General features: G+C 38.0%; 1 protein-coding gene across 9 annotated transcripts in view; it reads right to left on the reverse strand.

The window, feature by feature from the left end:
- The window catches only part of LOC113622945 (protein numb homolog), a 235,092-nt gene that overhangs the window by 91,788 nt on the left and 124,711 nt on the right, over positions 1-18,593 (reverse strand). For 5 of the 9 annotated variants that reach the window (XM_027111710.1, XM_027111713.1, XM_027111706.1 and 2 more), the window contains exon 3: positions 3,051-3,135. The exons of 3 other annotated variants lie outside the window; for them this stretch is intronic. The gene's annotated coding sequence lies outside the window, so the exon portion shown is untranslated. Of the gene's footprint in view, positions 1-3,050; positions 3,136-6,711; positions 6,839-18,593 lie in introns of all 9 variants that reach the window. One more of the 9 variants, XM_027111707.1, reaches the window with a different exon arrangement.

Here is an 18,593-nt window from a genome sequence, read left to right on the forward strand (position 1 = left end):
GTCTTTTCTTTTTTCTTTTATTTATATTATTTTTGGCTGCGTTGGGTCTTCATTGTTGCAAGCAGGCTTTTCTCTAGTTGCGGGGAGCAGGGGCTACTCCTTGTTGCGGTGCGTGGACTTCTCATTGCAGTGGCTTCTCGTTGCGGAGCGTGGGCTCTACGCGCGCAGGCTTCAGTAATTGTGGCTTGTGGGCTCTAGAGCACAGGCTCAGTACCTGTGGCACACGGGCTTAGTTGCTCCGCGGCATGTGGGATCTTCCCGGACCAGGGCCCAAACCTGTGTCCCCTGCATTGGCAGGCGGACTCTTAAACCACTACGCCACAAGGGAAGCCCTACCATTCGAGTCTTATACAAATCCTTCTGGGAGGTGGGGATGGGGGGGTTAGTTCCCACCTCATTCTTTAAGGTTGGCATAATCTAGATACCAAATCAAATAAGGGCAATACTATAAGAAATAAAAATTATGGACCAATTTCATCTGTGAACATACATACAACAATTCTAAATGGAATATTAATAAGTTAAATTCAACTACACTTTTTTTTTTTGGCCACTCCATATGGCATGTGGGATCTTAGTTCCCTGACCAGGGATCGAACCTGCGCCCCCTGCAGTGGAAGTGTTAAGTGTCAACCACTGGACCACCAGGGAAGTCCCTCAACTACATGTTATTTAAAAAGACCATCATGATTAAGTTGGGTTCATCCCAGCAATGGAAAGGTGATTCAACATTAGAAACTTGATAAATGTCATTCATCATATTAACAGAATGAGGACAACCACATGACCATCTCACAAATGTAGGGAAAGCATCTGATAAAATTCAATACTCAAAAAAAAAAAAATTCAATACTCATTCTTCACACACATACAAAATCTTAGCCAAATAGCAACAGAAATGCCTTTAACCTACAGAGTATCTATCAAAACTCTATAGCAAAGATTATTCTTAATGGTAAAACATAAGGAGCACTTCCTTTTAAAAACTAAGTGCAATATAAGAATGCCCACTGCTGGGACTTCCCTGGTGGTCCACTGGCAAAGAATCTGCCTTACAATGCAGGGGATGCTGGTTCAATCACTGGTCAGGGAACTAAGATCCCACATGCCGCGTGGCAACTAAGCCCACGCGCCGCAACTAGACTCCACATGCTGCCAACTACAGAGCCCATGCGCTCTGGAACCCGTGCACCACAACTACAGAGGTCACGTGCCCTGGAGCCTGCGCACCACAACTAGAGAAGAGAAAACTCGCATGCCACAACTAGAGAGAAGCCCGCACACCACAACAAAGGGCCTGTATGCCGCAACTAAGACCCGACACGGCCAAAAATAAATTAAATAAATAATTAAAAATTAATTTTTAAAAAAAAATTCAAAAAAAACCAAAACCCAAAAACAAATGCCCACTGTTAACACTTGTATTGAATACTGTAGTCAAAGTCCTAACTAGCATAGTAAGGCAAGAAAAAGAAACAGTGTAAGCACTGGAAAGGAAGACACAATTACCATCATCATACATTAGTAACTAGGTACTAAACATAGATCTATATACCAAAAAAGCTTATGAGCAAACAAAATGGAAAAAAAGAGGAAAAACGTACTATTTACAATAGTAACAACAAATAAAGTATCTAATAATTAAATTTAAGAGATTTGAGAGACCTTTACAGAGAAAAAGAAACTTTACTGAAAAATATTTTAAAATATCTAAATAGCTAGAAAGATATACTATGTTCAAAGAAAGGAAGGCTCAATATCGTAAAATAAAGAGAATAAAGTAAATGCATGTGTAGATTAAAGCTTCTGGAATCTTGGGCTCATATACAAGCAAGTCCCATTTTTAATAACAGCTTTTGAATTTTTACGTAACTTGACTCAAATTACTCACTTTGATGGATATTTTTGCAATTGGTATAAACTTATTAAGCACTAATTATATATACTTTTTAACTAATTGTAGCAAGAGTTGATATCACACTTCAGAATTCTGACAGCTGCAAGGAACAAGTATGAGTGAGGAGCATATGGTCGGTACATGGCCGAGTTCTAGTTGAATGTGCTGTGGTCCCACTGATTCAAAGGTCATTCAGTGTGCACAATCACCACAATGTAAGTTCTAATAACCACTCCTGCAAGTGATGAAATGTTGCCAACATTTTACATAACACGTAAAGTTTTCATTCTTGATAATTATCTGTGAACATTGCCAAAACACCATCTCCTTAAAAGTCACCTAAAAATGTAAACATTTATTTTGAATACAAATTCCTCTTACAAGAGGAAAACAGACAAAACACATTCATCATACAATGATCATATTGAGCTCAAAGGGTACCTCTAGTGGACCTATGTGTGGTGCTTACACATACAATACCCTTTGTACATGTGAGACCGATAAGCAGTTGCCCAATCTGCTTTTATAATAGATCTGAACTTGATCAAATGAATGATTTTCTTTAGGTCTAACTTATTCAATTTTAATTTTGGTTTACATAGATTTCATGAGCTGCTTAAACTTTGCTTTATCCAAATTTCCTAATAGAGTATTAAAAATAATGATCATCTGTTTTACTGGTTGTTAGGAGATGATAATACTAATAGTTAATACTTATTGAATGCTTAGTGTGTGGAAGGCACTGTTTTAAGTGTTTTGTATACAGTAAATCATTTAATCTTCACAATAACCCTCATCAGGTGGATAATATTACTATCACCGTCTTACAGATAGGAAAACTGAGGTACAGAAAAGTTAAGTAACTTTCCCAACGTCACACAAGTAAGTGGAGACGCTTAGTGATTCATGCCCAGGTAGCTGTCTCCAGAGCCCAGACCCTCAATTACTATATTATATTTCTTTTCACAATATTTAAAAGATACACAAAATTACTATGGATGAAAAAACTCACCATTAAAAAAATTATCAATAAGAGTTAAACAACAGTTAAGCAATATTAATATTAATATCAATACAACTTATCATAGGCTGACACTTCACAGCTATTTCAAAGTTTCATGGCCATGATTAAGAGTTTTGAAGTTGGACAGACCTGGCTCTGAATCTTGACTGTGCCCTTTACAAGCTGTGTGACTTTGGACAAGTTTCGTAACTTCACCAAGCCTCAGTTTCCTCATCTGTAAAATGAGAATAATAAACATCTCACAAAACTGTTGTTAGTAACATAATTATTGCTACATTACATTGATATGTAAATCCAAACAAAACAACAGATACACAAAATAGAGGAGGTTCACAATTTCCCCCAGAAATCAGGGCTTTATTATAAATAATGAAGATGACCACTCCAAGTCACCACAGCAACTATAAGACTCCCATACAAACAGAACCATAATACCCTCTAACTCATAATAAATAATTCCCCTGGATAAAAGTCAAATGCCTAGAGGTAAATTACTGAATCTCTGAAATACAAAATACCATATATACATAGAGAAAGAGACAAATAGATAAGACGTTGTTTGTTGATAACAACTCCCACGAATCCCATTCCACGCATACACTTTCTAAGACTAGTAGTATTCAAGGGGCCCAAAAGAGGAAGAGCGGTGTCAAGAAGGAGTGATTCCTGGCACTGGTGGGAAGAAATTTTTTTAAGAGAAAAACATAAAGAAATAAACATGTCATCAAAGTAGGGTACAACTATCGTTACCACCAAAGAATGATTGTGTCCCTTTACACCTGGCATTTTACACTAGTCAAAACAAGTAAAACTGTCACTACTGCTGTCTTTAGAACCTCAATAAAATAATTTTACAATGAATAATGAGATTTCTATCAATACCTGCATTTACCAATAATACATCCATCTGTGATAAGGTTAGGTGTTTCTTTGACGGGGGTGATTTTAGCAATACAATACAATGATCATTTTAAAAAAGGAAAACTAGGAATTATATTATACAAAAATCCTATAGGATAATTTTGTTAAACAGCTCATCAATACTATCATCAGGGCTTCCCTGGTGGTGCAGTCGTTAAGAATCCGCCTGCCAATGCAGGGGACACGGGTTCAATCCCTGGTCCAGGAAGATCCCAGATGCCAAAGAGCAACTAAGCCTGTGTGCCACAACTACTGAGCCTGTGCTCTAGAGCCTGCGAGCCACAACTACTGAAGCCTGCACGCCTAGAGCCCGTGCTCCGCCACAAGAGAAGCCACCACAGTGAGAAGCCCGCGTGCAGCAACAAAGACAAATGCGGCCAAAAATAAATATATTTTGAAAAAAAATACTATCATTGGGCTTCCCTGGTGGCGCAGTGGTTGAGAGTCCGCCTGCCAATGCAGGGGACACGGGTTCGTGCCCCGGTCTGGGAAGATCCCACATGCCGCGGAGCAGCTGGGCCCGTGAGCCATGGCCGCTGAGCCTGTGCGCCCGGAGCCTGTGCTCCACAACTGGGGGGGGGACCACAACAGTGAGAGGCCCGCGTACCACAAAAAAAAAAAAAAAAAAAAATTACTATCATCAAGGTGAGTTTTTATGAAGGTTACTAGTCTAAAATATGAATTATATTAATTAAAATAACGTATTACATTAAAATAATTATTAAAATGACTGTGTGTTCATTGTAGCTCAAAGATTTAATAAGGAAATAACTTCCATCCCCCAAAATATCCCCTTTTAACAAATAATTGCAAAAATGGCCTTCAATTTTTCTTCTTTTTTTTTTTTTGGCGATACGTGGGCCTCTCACTGTTGTGGCCTCTCCCGTTGTGGAGCACAGGCTCCGGACATGCAGGCTCAGCGGCCATGGCTCACGGGCCCAGCCACTCCACGGCATGTGGGATCTTCCCAGACCGGGGCACGAACCCGCATCCCCTGCATCGGCAGGCAGACTCTCAACCACTGTGCCACCAGGGAAGCCCCAAATTTTCTTAATAAATTTGTAAAATTATCTGTCTGGAACAAAGGTTATCTAATTTTTATAAAGCACCTTTTTAAAGAAAACTTATTAGTTATATAGGAAATGTTCAGGAAATCCTTAAACTACCTATTTTATAAAAGTTTAAGGAAATGAACATACGACATGAGGTACTCGAGGTTACTATGCCAGGACGGAAATACAAACAAAAAAATCAGGTCCTTTGACTCTGTATCTTAACAATTTGGAGTTTTTCTACCTGATCAGCATTTCCTTCACTACTCTACTTTCTCTAAATGATGAGAATAATTTTTCTGTCCTTTTCATGAGTTCTACAAATCACTGATAAGGTCAAGTCGGTTCAATCACAACTCAAATATTTTAATTTAGGAATTTTTAGGTAAATTTTTTACCTAAATTTTTTATGTAACATAGAGAAAATTTGCAAATATCACTAACTATTTACATTTTGCCCCATTTGCTTTGTCAGTCTCTTTCTTCTTCACACATTTTTTTCTGAACCACGTGAGAGTGAGTTGCAGACACTGTAGCATTTCGGCCCTCAATATTTTCAAGTAGTTTCCTAGGAACACACACTTTCACTTAGATAACTACAGTATAGCTAACCAAATCAGTATTGTGTCAATGTTAAAATTTCTACTATATAATTACAGCACATATTCAAATGTCATTAACTGCCTTAAAAATGTCCTATAAAGCCATTAAATGTCCATTTAAAAATGTCCTCTGATCTCCCCAGTCCAGAATTCAATTCAGAATCATGTACTGCATTTAGTGGTAATGTCTCTTTAGAATCCTACCATCTGGAACAGTTCCTTAGTCTGTCTATGTCTTTTAAGACTGATATTTTTAAAGAACACAGACCATTTATTTTGTAGAATGTTCCTCAATTTAGGTTTGTCTGATGGTCTCTCATGTTTAAATTCAGGCTATGCATTTTTGTAGGAATGTCACAAAGTCATGGTAGGTGCTTCTCACTGCATCATATCAGAAGCTGCAAGAGGCTAGTGGGTTCTATTACCAGTGATGCTAACTTTGATCACTTGGTTAAGGAGTATCTGCCAAGTTTCTCCACTGTGAAGTTATTGTTTTTCTCTTTGTAATAAGTAAATATTTCGTTAGGAACTGTCTTGAGACTACGTAAATATATTCCTCATCAAACTTTCACCCCATAGTTTTGGTACCTGCAGAAGATTCTTGTGAGAAAGTACTATTTTAATTGTTCCAAAATGGTCATTTTCTAATTCCATTTTCTAATTCTACACCTATTAGCCATTTTAATGAATAACTTTCACTTCTCCCCAACTTAGTAATTTATTCATTCACTTACTTATATTCGTATGGTTCTTATTTTTTCAATGGGTTATAATCTATAACTATCATTATTCATTTGGCCAGTGGATGCTTCTCCAAACTGGTTCCTGTTCCTTTTGACTGTCCCCACCATTCTTTGACTATCTCCTTACTTTCTGCAACAATAATATGTTCCAGCCTCCTCTTGTACTTTCCCTGATCCAGTTCCTCCTGGGATCATCCATTTCTCCAAGGAGCTGTGGTTTCCTTTAAGTGGAGAATGGTTTTGAAACCAGCACATGGGAGTTAGGTGTGTTCACTGTAACTGCTTCTAGGCCTCTTAGCAAACAAAGCTGGAATATACACAAATACATCTACGCATATGCATACACATATATATGTATACATACAAATACACACATATGTCTCTAAGGGAAAGATACGTAAGTGTATACATGCATACATGTATGTTTCTCTGTCTTTATATAAATAAATGTTAAAAACCATGAGTTCATAACCTCTGATTCAAATCCAGCGTCACAGGGTTCATTGGAGTCTTTTCTTCCTTATATCTAAAACTCCCTTCTCCAACAAAGAAAAACCTGGCTCCCATTTTCCTCAATACACTCATTCATTTGTTGAGTCCTAAAATAGATAGAAAATAGTTTCAAAATTACCAATTCACACCATTACAAAAAACAGCCTACAAATTAGGGTTTGTTATTTGTTTACAGCTCCTTTTATCTTGAATTTCAAAGTATAGGATGCTCAAAAGTTATTTGGCTTACTTTCTCCCTTCAGTGTGTTTATGTTATGAATTTGAAACACAGGTTTGTTTCTGTTTATATTTTAGTGTTTTATCCCAACTTTATTGATTTCCTTTTATGTTTTTAATATAAAAACATGTTATTTATGTTATTAATTTGAAACAGGTTTATTAATTTGTGTGTTTATGTTATTAATTTGTTTATATTATGTTATTTAAATTATGTTATTAACTTGAAACACAGGTTTATTTGTTTCTGTTTATATTTTAGGGTTTTATCCCAACTTTATTGATTTTCTTTGCTGATTTTTTGTTTTGTTTTGGTTAGTATCTAAAACATTAGCATGACAATGTTCTCTGATATTCTGCACTGATATCACATGCAATGCTACCAGGGGTTCTCTCTCAACCAGTGATTGTAATACAACTTCATAGTTTAGAAAGTATATTTCCCACAAGAAATGAGCCTTTCTGTAGCCAATCACATGTATCTACCACCATCCCACTGAGGCCAAGCTGTTTTCCGGGAATTACTGTTTCTAGATATAGAAAGAAGGATAAAATGAAATGGGCAAACCCTACTACAGCAAGATATTACTTGTAAAATAGTTTTCATGCTACTTAGAGAGATGCCACAGGGTAGAAGAGGGCAGGACCCAGTGGGTAGAACTCCAGGTCCCTGCCCTGACTTGAATTCAAGATGCTATTGCTTTCACTGATATAATATATTGAGCTTTAGTCTGAGATTTTGCTCATCCAATTCATTCAGCAAACATTCACTGAGTGTCTATGTTGTCCCAGGCACTGTTGTAGGTGCTTCAGTGAAAAAAGCCTTCATGGGACTTACAATTCTAGTTGTGGGAGAGAGAAACTATAAACCTAAGTAAACTGTATATAGTTAGTTAAAAGATGAAAGTTATAGAAAAAATTCAACAAGATAGTTTGCAATATTATATAGCATGTCCAGTTTAGGTCTCACTGAAAAAAGAAAGCTTCCTTTTATATGAATAATTTTTTTAAGTTTGAAAGTCATTAGGAGAGAAGAAGAGCAATCCAATTTTTCAGTTGGTGCTAACCTTATATCTACAGGCCCAGGGACAGACTATGAGAAAAAAGTCATAAGACATTTTCCTTCCTTCTTTCACTGAATCTTAGCCAAAATCTAGAAATATTTAGGTTGGTTTTTCTCAATCCAGATCCTCTACTTTGTAAGTAATTACATATCTCTCCTAGACTCTGGCAAAGGGCTTTCCATCAATCTCAAACTCAAAATATTAAATTTCTTTTTTTCTTCAAACGATTTTAGTGGGAAATTGATAGAGGCACTATCAGGGCTGTTAACCACTCTTTTAGACCTTTAATCCTAACCAGATCACACTATCACTCCCCTACATTTACAATCAACAAAAGACTAAGCTAGCTAATCTTTCTCAGTTGTGCTAGACCATACCACTCAAATCCTAAACAACTGGGTTTGTTTGAACCTAAGTGCAGAACTTTATAATAACCACAGGTAACAGTTAAGAGTCCCTGCCACGTCCCAGGTATTATTTTAAATGACTTATATATATTACTTCTTTTATACTTCAAAACAACCCTACGTGATAAGTATCATTAGTACATCCCTTTTATAGATGAAGAAACTGAGAAATGAAGAGGTTAAACAACCTGCTCAAGGTTACAAAGCTTCTAAGTGATAGAGCTGGAATTAAAAAACAGGCAGGCAGTTAGTTTGTGCCATTAACTGCACATATTAAACTGATTCTCAAAAAATCTTTATATAATGTGTTCTAGATTCTATCTTGCTAGATTTAACCAATTCAGTCTATGGAGGGAAAAAATATCTGACTTCAATGCTGTCATCCCATATATATGCTATTTTTCAAAGCTTCAGCTGAATACTTGATCACCATGCCATGAAAGGGTCCAATGAAACTATTAATAAAAATGTGACCAGGAATAGTAGCAAATCAAATCCAACAATGTATAATAAGAATTATACACCACAACCAAGTGGGATTATTCTCAGGTATGCAAGGCTGATTCAACATTTGTAAATCATTTAATGCAATCCATCACATTAACAGGTTGAAAAGAAAAGTCACATGATCATATCAAGAGATACAGAAAAGGCATTTGACAAAATCCAACACTCATTCATGATAAAAATTCTCAGCAAGCTAGGAGTAGAGAGTAATTTCCTCAACTTAATAAAGAACACCTACAAAGACCTACAGCTGACATTTTACTTAATCGTGAGAAACTAGAAGGCTTCCTGAAAAGATCAAGAACAAGGCAAAGGGACTTCCCTGGTGGTCCAGCAGTTAAGACTCTGCGCTCTCAATTCAGGGAGCCCGGGTTCGATCCCTGGTCAGGCAACTAGATCCTGCATGCCACCACTAAAAGATTCCACATGCCGCAACTAAAAATCCGCATGCTGCAACTAAAGATTCAGCATGCCGCAACTGAAGATCCCATGTGCCCGCATGCTGCAACTAAAGATTCAGCATGCCGCAACTGAAGATCCCATGTGCCTGCATGCTGCAACTGAAGACCCAGGGCAGCTAAATAAATAAATATTTTTTTAAAAAAAGGAACAAGGCAAAGATGTCTCCTCTTACCACTCCTTTGTAACATCATATAACTCCTAGTTAACATCATTAACTAGGAAATGCTAGTTAATGGAATAAGACAAGAGAAGGAGATAAAAGGTATACAGAATAGGAAGGACAAAGTAAAACTGTCTTTGTTCGCAGATGATATGATCATCTACATAGAAAATCTAAGAGTCGGCAAAAAAAACTCCTGGAACTAATAAGCAATTAACGATAGCAAGGTTGCAGGATACAAGGTCAATATACAAAAGTCAATCACTTTCTTATAGTATACCAGCAATGAACAAGTGAAATTTGAAATTAAAAATTATACATTTACATTAGCACCTAAAAAATTAAATACTTAGGTATAATTTATGGCAAATCTAACAAAATACATACAAGATCTTGAAAACTACAAAATTCTGATGAACAAAGTCAAAGATAAACTAAATAAATGGAGAGATAATCCATGTTCATGGATAGGAAGACTCAATATTGTTGAGGTATCAATTCTTCCCTACTTGATCTATAGATTCAACACAGTTCCAATCAAAATCCCAGCAAGTTGTTTTGCAGACATCAACAAACTCATTCTAAAATTTAAAGCCCCAAATGGACCCACATAAACACTGTTAACTCATCTTTGACAAAAGAGCAAAGGCACTATAATGGAGAAAAGATAGTCTTTTTAATAAATGATACTGGAACAACTGGACAGCTACATGCAAAAAAAATTAATTTAGACACAGATTTTACACCCTTCACAAAAATTAATTAAAAATGCATCGGAAACCTAGATGTAAACTGCTAAACTATAAAACTTGTAGAAGATAACACAGAAAAAAAAAATCTAGATAACCTTGGGTATGATAATCACTTTTAAAATAAACCAAAGGCATGATCTGTGAAAGAAATAACTGATGAGCTAGACGTCATAAAATTAAAAACTTCTGCTCTGCATAAGACACTGTCAAGAGAAGAGAATACAATCCACAGAATGGGAAAAAATATTTCCAAAAGACACATCTGACAAGGGACTGTTACCCAAAATATACGAAGAGGGACTTCCCTGGTGGTCCAGTGGGTAAGACTCCACGCTCCCAATGCAGGGGGCCTGGGTTCAATCCCTGGTTGGGGAACTAGATCCCACATGCATGCCGCAACTAAGAGCTTGCATGCCACAACTAAGAAGACTGCATGCTGCAACTAAGAGACCACATGCCCCAACTAAAGATCCTGCATGCTGCAACGAAGGTCCAGCATGCTGCAACTAAGACCCTTCGCAGCCAAAATAAATAAATAAATATTTTAAAGTATATATACAAAGAACTCTTAAAACTAACAATTCAATTCTAAAAATGTGCAAAAGACTTGAACAGATATCTCAACAAAGAAGATATACAGGACTTCCCTGGTGGCACAGTGGTTAAGAATCCACCTGCCAATGCAGGGGACACGGGTTTGAGCCCTGGTCTGGGAAAATCCCACATGTCGTGGAGCAACTAAGCCCGTGCACAACTACTTAGCCTGCGCTCTAGAGCCCGCGAGCCACAACTACTGAGCCCACACACCACAACTACTGAAGCCCTCGCACCTATAGCCCATGCTCGGCAACAAGAGAAGCCACCGCAATGAGAAGCCCATGCACCACAACAAAGAGTAGCCCCCGCTCACTGCAACCAGAGAAAGCCCGCGCGCAGCAACGAAGACCCAACACAGCCAATAAATAAATAAATAAATTTCTAAACAAAAAGGAAGATATACAGATGGCAAATAAGCTCATGAAAAGATGTTCAAAATCATATGCCATTGGGGAACTGCAAATTAAAACGACAATGAAATACCACTATACACCTATTGGAATGACTAAAATCCAGAACACTGACAACACCAAATTCTGGCAAGGATGTGGAACAACAGTTACTTTTCATTCATTGTTACTGGGAATGCAAAATGGTACAGCCACTTTGGAAGAGTATGGCAGCTTCTTACAAAACTAAACATACTGTTACCTTACAATCCAGCAATCCCCTCCTCCCAGGTACTTACCCAAAGGAGCTGAAAACTGCACACAAAAACCTGCACATGGTTGTTTATAAAAGCTTACTTCATAACTGCCAAAACTTGGAAACAACCAAGATGTCCTTTAACAGATGAATGGATAAATAGTAAACTGTGATACATCTAAAGAATGGAATAATATTCAGCACTAAAAAGAAATGAGTTATCAAGCCATGAAAAGACATGGGGAAACCTTAAGTGCATATTACTAAGTGAAAGAAGCCAATCTAAACATACTGTATGACTCCAACTCTACGACATTCTGGAAAAGGCAAAAATATGGGGACACTAAAAAGATTGTCAGTGGTTGCCAGGGACTAGAGGGTTTTGAGGGATAAAGAGGCAGAACACAGAAAATGTCACAACAATGAAACTATTCTATATGATACTCTAATGTTGGATATGTTATATATGTGCCAAAACCCATAGAATGTACAAAACCAAGAGCGAAACCTAATGTAAAATACAGACTTGAGGTAAGAGTGATATGTAATGTAGGTTCATTGATTGTAACAAAGGGCACCACTCCAGTGCCAAATGTTACTAGTCGGGGAGGTTGTTTATATGTGGAGGCAGAGGGAATATATGAACTCCCTGTACTTTCTGCTCAATTTTGCTGTGAATCTAAAACTGCTCTTAAAAATAAAGTCTGTTAAAAAAAAGAAAAAAGAAAAAAAGACCAGACCCAATTAGGAAGCTTGCAACAGGCCAAAAAGACTTCTCTCCAGGATCAAGTAGGCATGGAACCATATATGTTTGCCCTTTGTGTATAGCATTTTACCCAGTTATCAACTCACCTACCTGAACTATCAAGAAACCCACATTTTGGGTAGAGGTAGAGAAACAGGTGAAAGGGATGAAGAAATACAAACCTTCAGTTAGAAAATATACAAGCTGCAGGGATATAACATACAGCATAAGGAATATGGTCAGTAATATTAGAGGACTTCCCAGGTGGCACAGTGGTTAAGAATCTGCCTACCAATGCAGAGGACATGGGTTCAATCCCTGGTCCAGGAAGATCCCACATGCTGCAGAGCAACTAAGCCCGTGTGCCACAACTACTGAGCCTGCACTCTAGAGCCCACAAGCCACAACCACCGAGCACATATGCCACAACTACTGAAGCCCGCATGCCTAGAGCCCATGCTCCACAACAAGAGAACCCACCACAATGAGAAGCCCTCGCACCGCAACGAAGAGTAGCCCCTGCTCGCCTCAACTAGAGAAAGTCTGCACGTAGCAACGAAGACCCAACACAGCCAAAAATAAATTAATCAATTAAATAAAATTTAAAAATATAGTACAGGGCTTCCCTGCTGGCGCAGTGGTTGAGAGTCTGCCTTCCGATGCAGGGGACACAGGTTCATGCCCCAGTCCAGGCAGATCCCACATGCCGCAGAGCGGCTGGGGCCGTGAGCCAAGGCCGCTGAGCCTGCACATCCGGGGCCTGTGCTCCGCAACGGAAGAGGCCACAACAGTGAGAGGCCCGCGTACCGGAAAAAAAAAAAAAAAATTACAATAACTTTGTATAAGGACTAGACTTATCGTGGTGATCATTTCATAACGTATGCAAATATCAAATCACTATGTAGTACACCTGAAGCTAATGTAATACTGTTTGTCAACTATATTTCAATTAAAAAAGAAACCCACATTTCTATATCTTAATCCAAAAACATGTCTCAAGAGTAACAGTTCCTCTTCCTATATTAGACAAAAACATCTAAGTGCTGCTTCTTAATTCTAGAATTATTTTTTAATGCAGTTTGTAAAAAACATTGTTATTTGAACCAGAAAACATACCATATGAATTGGGGACCATTTATAGGACAGATACTCTTCTAGACTGTGGAAATAAGGCAGAGAATTAACCAAAGTCCCTATCCTCCTGGTGGTGTATTCTATTTGGGGAGAATGTGAAAATAATAGAGAAACAAATGTATGTTATGTTATGAAGAAAAATCAAGCATGGTGAGAGGAAAGAAAGTGTTGGTGTTGGAGGGTAGATAGAAAGGACTCTCTTTTAAATAAAGTGATAAAGGAAGGCTTTGCTCATTAGGTTATACTTGAGCAGACAATTCTGAAGGTATTGAGTAGCAAGAGGGTAAGCCCAAGTAGAGAGGTGGGAAAGAACATTCCAGGTCAAAGGAATAAGTGCACCAGTCCTGAGGCAGAACTATGTTCCCTGTGCTAGAGAAGAGCAAGGAGATGATGTGGCTGCAGCTCCTACAGTGAAGGGAAGGTAGAAACTGAAGTCAGAAAGGAAGCCAAGTGCTTCAAAGGGTTTCACAGGATATTTGGCCTATTTATCAGAAATACAATAAATCTTAGTCTTCTATTCTTAATAAGACAAGCCACTGGAAGGTTCTGAGCAGAGGAATAATGAGATTCATATTTTTAAAGGATCATTTTGGTTACTGTAGGTAAACATCATAAAGCTGGAACTAGTCAGGAGGCTATTAAAGCTGGAACTAGTTAGGAGGTTATTAAACTAACTAAACTAGTTAGAAGGTTCTGAGCAAGAGGAATGAGATTCATAATTTTTAAAGGATCATTTTGGTTACTGTAGGTAAACAGATCATAAAGCTGAAACTAGTTAGGAGGCTATTAAACGAATCCAGGTGAGAGGTGATAGTTGCTTGGACCAGAGTGATAGCACTGGAGGTAAGACAGGTCAGAGAGATAGGTGGTCCATTTTTATATGTGCCCTCAGCTCAAGAAGAGACCACATCTGGAGCAGCAATTGCATGAGAAATCACCAAATGAATAAATTTACAATAATCCACAGTCATTTTCCAGGACATGTATCTTAAGATATATCTTAAGAATGGAAAAAAAAAAAAAAAGAATGGAGCTGACAGGATTTTGTTGATGAACTGAATATACAGAGTGAGAGAAAGTGAAGAATGAAAAATGACCTTAAGGTTGCTGGGCTGAGCAATCGCAAGAATGGAGTTGCCGTTTACAGTGATGCAGAAGACAGAAGGTAGAGTAGGCTTAAGGGGGTAAATGAGAAGTTTGTTTGTTAAGCCTCACAAAATGTAGACGTTTACAAATGAGATAGTTATATATTGTAACTATTGGTATATGTCATGTCCTATAGAGCTTAGATACCTTGAAAGCAGAGTTCATGGTTTATAGTTGTACAATAGTAAAAAGGCTTACCATTTATTGAGCACATTTAACAATTAGAGCTCATTTAATCCTTCTATTATTGCTTCTATTATTAGTATATAACACATGGGAAAATTCTGGTTCAGAGATATTAAATAATTCTATTCATCCTTCAGAGCACTGGTCAAATATCACTTCCTCAAAGTAGCTATCCTTGACCACCCCCATCATCTGAACTAAATCTCTATAATAAGCTCATAATACCCTGTACGTCTCCTCTACTGTTTATCACAATATAAATAAATAAGTATGTTCTTGGTATCTCTCCTCCCTACAAGAATATAAGCTGCATAAAGGCAGGATACCCATACGTTAAGTTCACTACAACGATTAATATATGCTTTAAATCATTTATAATATTGCTTTATTATTTTTTAAATTTATTTATTCATTTTTGGCTGCGTTGGGTCCTTATTGTTGCACACGGGTTTTCTCTAGTGGCGGTAAGCGGGGGCTATCCTTCATTGCAGTGCGCAGGCTTCTCATTGTGGTGGTTTCTCTTGTTGCGGAGCATGGGCTCTAGAGCACAGGCTTAGTAGTTGTGGTGCACAGGCTTAGTTGCTCTGCGACATGTGGGATCTTCCCAGCCCAGGGCTCGAACCCGTGTTCTCTGCAGTGGCAGGTGGATTCTTAACCACTGTGCTACCAGGGAAGCCCTGCTTTATTATTATAAATTATTAATATTATTTAATAAATGACTTAATAAGTAGAGACATCCATTACAAATTATTATAGAGTAGATCAGACCAATTCTCTTGGCAAGATAAACTATAAAAAAAAATAAATAAAATAAAGAAGGCAGCCAGGATGTAAGAAGTCAAAATACCAGGGGCTTCCCTGGTGGCACAGTGGTTAAGAATCCACCTGCCAGGGCAGGGGACACAGGTTTGAGCCCTGGCCCAGGAAGATCCCACATGCCACGGAGCAACTAAGCCCATGCACCACAACTCCTGAGCCTGCGCTCTAAAGCTCGGGTGCCACAACTACGGAGCCCGTGTGCCACAACTACTGAAGCCCACGCACCTAGAGCCCATGCTCCGCAACGAGAAGCCACTGCAATGAGAAGCCCGTGCACCGCAACGAAGAGTAGCCCCTGCTCGCCACAACCACAGAAAGCCTGTGCACAGCAACAAAGACCCAACGCAGCCAAAAAATAAAAAACCAAAATACCAGTGAAAAAGGAAATGCATAGTTAAGCCTAACATTCTCCACTACTTTTTCCTCTTGAGGCAACTAGCTGCAGACTAGAGCTTTTAGTAGTCTTACAGGCCTGCAGAGACAGAAATCAGAGTTCAGGGCTTATCAAGACAAGCAGGATTTGAGGGACTAAGATTTCAGAGAGAAGGCAACCATAGAAAAGTGAGTCTGGACATCCTGTACTGTTTTTGCCCTCAGGCTATTTACTGAATTCTAACCTGTGTGGGGCCAAGAGGCCAAAAACCAAGCAAAGTGCCTATTTTAAAGCAAAATGGTAAGTAGAATTTTTGGTAGTCTCACAATGCCAGGAAAAGAAAAATTACAGTTCAGGGCCTGCCAAGATGGAGAGGCCCTGGCAAACACCACAGGATTCTATTTGATACCTCTGAAGGACAGCGCTCTTGGACTAAGGGGAAACTGGATTTAAACCAGCCCTTAAGAGGCTTAAAACAAAGCCTCAAGTCATCAAGCCTGTATTGAATCAGGGTCATCTGCTCCTGCTTCTAACTACCACCAGAAGAAAATTAGATCCTCCCTAGAGAACAATATCACCATCAAGAGCCTCTATAATTTCTCATACATAATGTTTGACATTCATTTTTTAAATTACCAGGAATCCTAGGAGACAAGACCAGATGACTGAAAGCCAAGAGAAAAAGCAGACAATAGAAAAAGACCAAAAGGGGATCCAGATATTATAATTATTAGACACACACTTTAAAATAACTGTGATTAATATGTTCAGGAAAACAGATGACAAGATGAGAATTTCACCAAAGAAGTAGAATCTACAAAAACAAATGAAAAATAATTAAATTAAAATTCTAGAACTAAGAAATACATAATAAAAAATTAATAATAAAACAGATTCTTGTAACAGCAGATTGGACACTAAATGAAATAGAAAATAGGTCAACAGAAAATATCCAGATGAAGAACAGGGAAAAAAAAAAGATGGAAAATACAGAAAGAAGGAAGGAAGGGAGGGAGGAAGGAAGGAAAAGAGAAGGGAAGAGAAGGGAAGGGAGGGAAGAACAGAGGAAGGGAGGGAGGGAGGGAGGGAGGGAGGGAGGGAGGGAGGGAGGAAGGGAGGAAGGAAGGAAGGAAGGAAGGAAGGAAGGAAGGAAGGAAGGAAGGAAGGAAGAAAATACCGAACAGCACATGAGAGATATATGGGATGCAGAGAAAGATCTACCACACATCTAAAACCCCAGAAGAAAGTCAGTGCAGGAGTGGGGCAGAAGCAATATCAGAAGAAATATTCCAAACCTGACAAAAGACATCAAGCTACAGATTCAAGAGTATCTATGGAACTCAAGCACCTTAAATACAAAGAAAACTGCCTAAAAGGCCTTACTGAAAACATGAAAAACCAAAGACATTACCTCTCTAACAAAAACAATGGAGTCAGAAGGCAATGGGATGATACACTTAAAATGCTGAAAGAAAATAACTACCAACCTGGAATTCTATACCCAATGAAAATATCCTTTAAAAGTGAAAACAAAATAAAAAGTGCTTTCAGACAAAAAGAGAATATTCACTACCAGTAGACTCACACTAAGAAAAAAATGATCTAGTGAAGTCAGTCAGACAAAGACAAATATTATATGTTATCACTTATATGTGGAATCTAAAAAATAATACAAATCAATCTATATACAAAACAGAAACAGACTCACAGACATAGAAAACAAACATATGGTTACCACAGGGGAAAGAGGGGGATAAATAAGGAGTATGGAATTAACAGATACAAATTACTATACGTAAAACAGATAAGTAACAAGCACAAGGAACTATATTCAGTATCTTGTAATAACCTATAATGGAAAAGAATCTGAAAAAATATATATACATATAACTGAATCACTATGCTGTATACCTGAAACTAACACAATATTGTAAATCAACTATACTTCATTTAAAAATTTAAAAAGAAATTATCTGTGAAGAAAGAAATACTCTCAGATGAAAGCATGATAACACAGGAAAGACTCAAGAACACCAGAAAGAGAAAACATGAGTAAAATTAAATAACTATGAATTATTTAAAACAATAAAAAAATAAATAAAAACAAAGCAAAAAAAACCCCAAACAAATAAACAAAACCCAAAATGGGAACGATAAATGGAATGAAAGAGCTGTAAGGTACCTGTGGTGTCCAGAAAATAATAGCAGTAGACTGTGTACAAAAATGGCCACAATAATTCCTCCCATTCCTTATGCACACCCCTTTACAATGTGACTTTGCTACTCTTCCTATCAAGAGGTGGAATTCATTTTCTCTACCTCTTGAATTTGGGCTTGGACATATGACTTGCTTTGGCCAATGGGACATTAGAAAATGTGATACAGCAGAGACTTTAAAAGTGCTTGCACATTTCAATCTCTCGGCTACTCTTAGAACTTTGAGTCATCAGGTGAATGAATGTGCCTGCTGGAAAGAACACATGGAGAACAAACTTCCCACACCCTTACCCTGGCCAAAAGCTTGCCAACCAACACACATATAAGTGAGGCTATTCTATACCATTTGGCCCTAGCCAAACCACCACCAGACTACGGAGACCAATATACCCCAAACTGACAATCCACAGA

This window comes from Aethalodelphis obliquidens, unplaced genomic scaffold (assembly GCF_003676395.1).
Source record: "Aethalodelphis obliquidens isolate GAN/ISIS:26980383/991018 unplaced genomic scaffold, ASM367639v1 scaffold10, whole genome shotgun sequence".
NCBI classification, from domain to species: domain Eukaryota; kingdom Metazoa; phylum Chordata; class Mammalia; order Artiodactyla; family Delphinidae; genus Aethalodelphis; species Aethalodelphis obliquidens.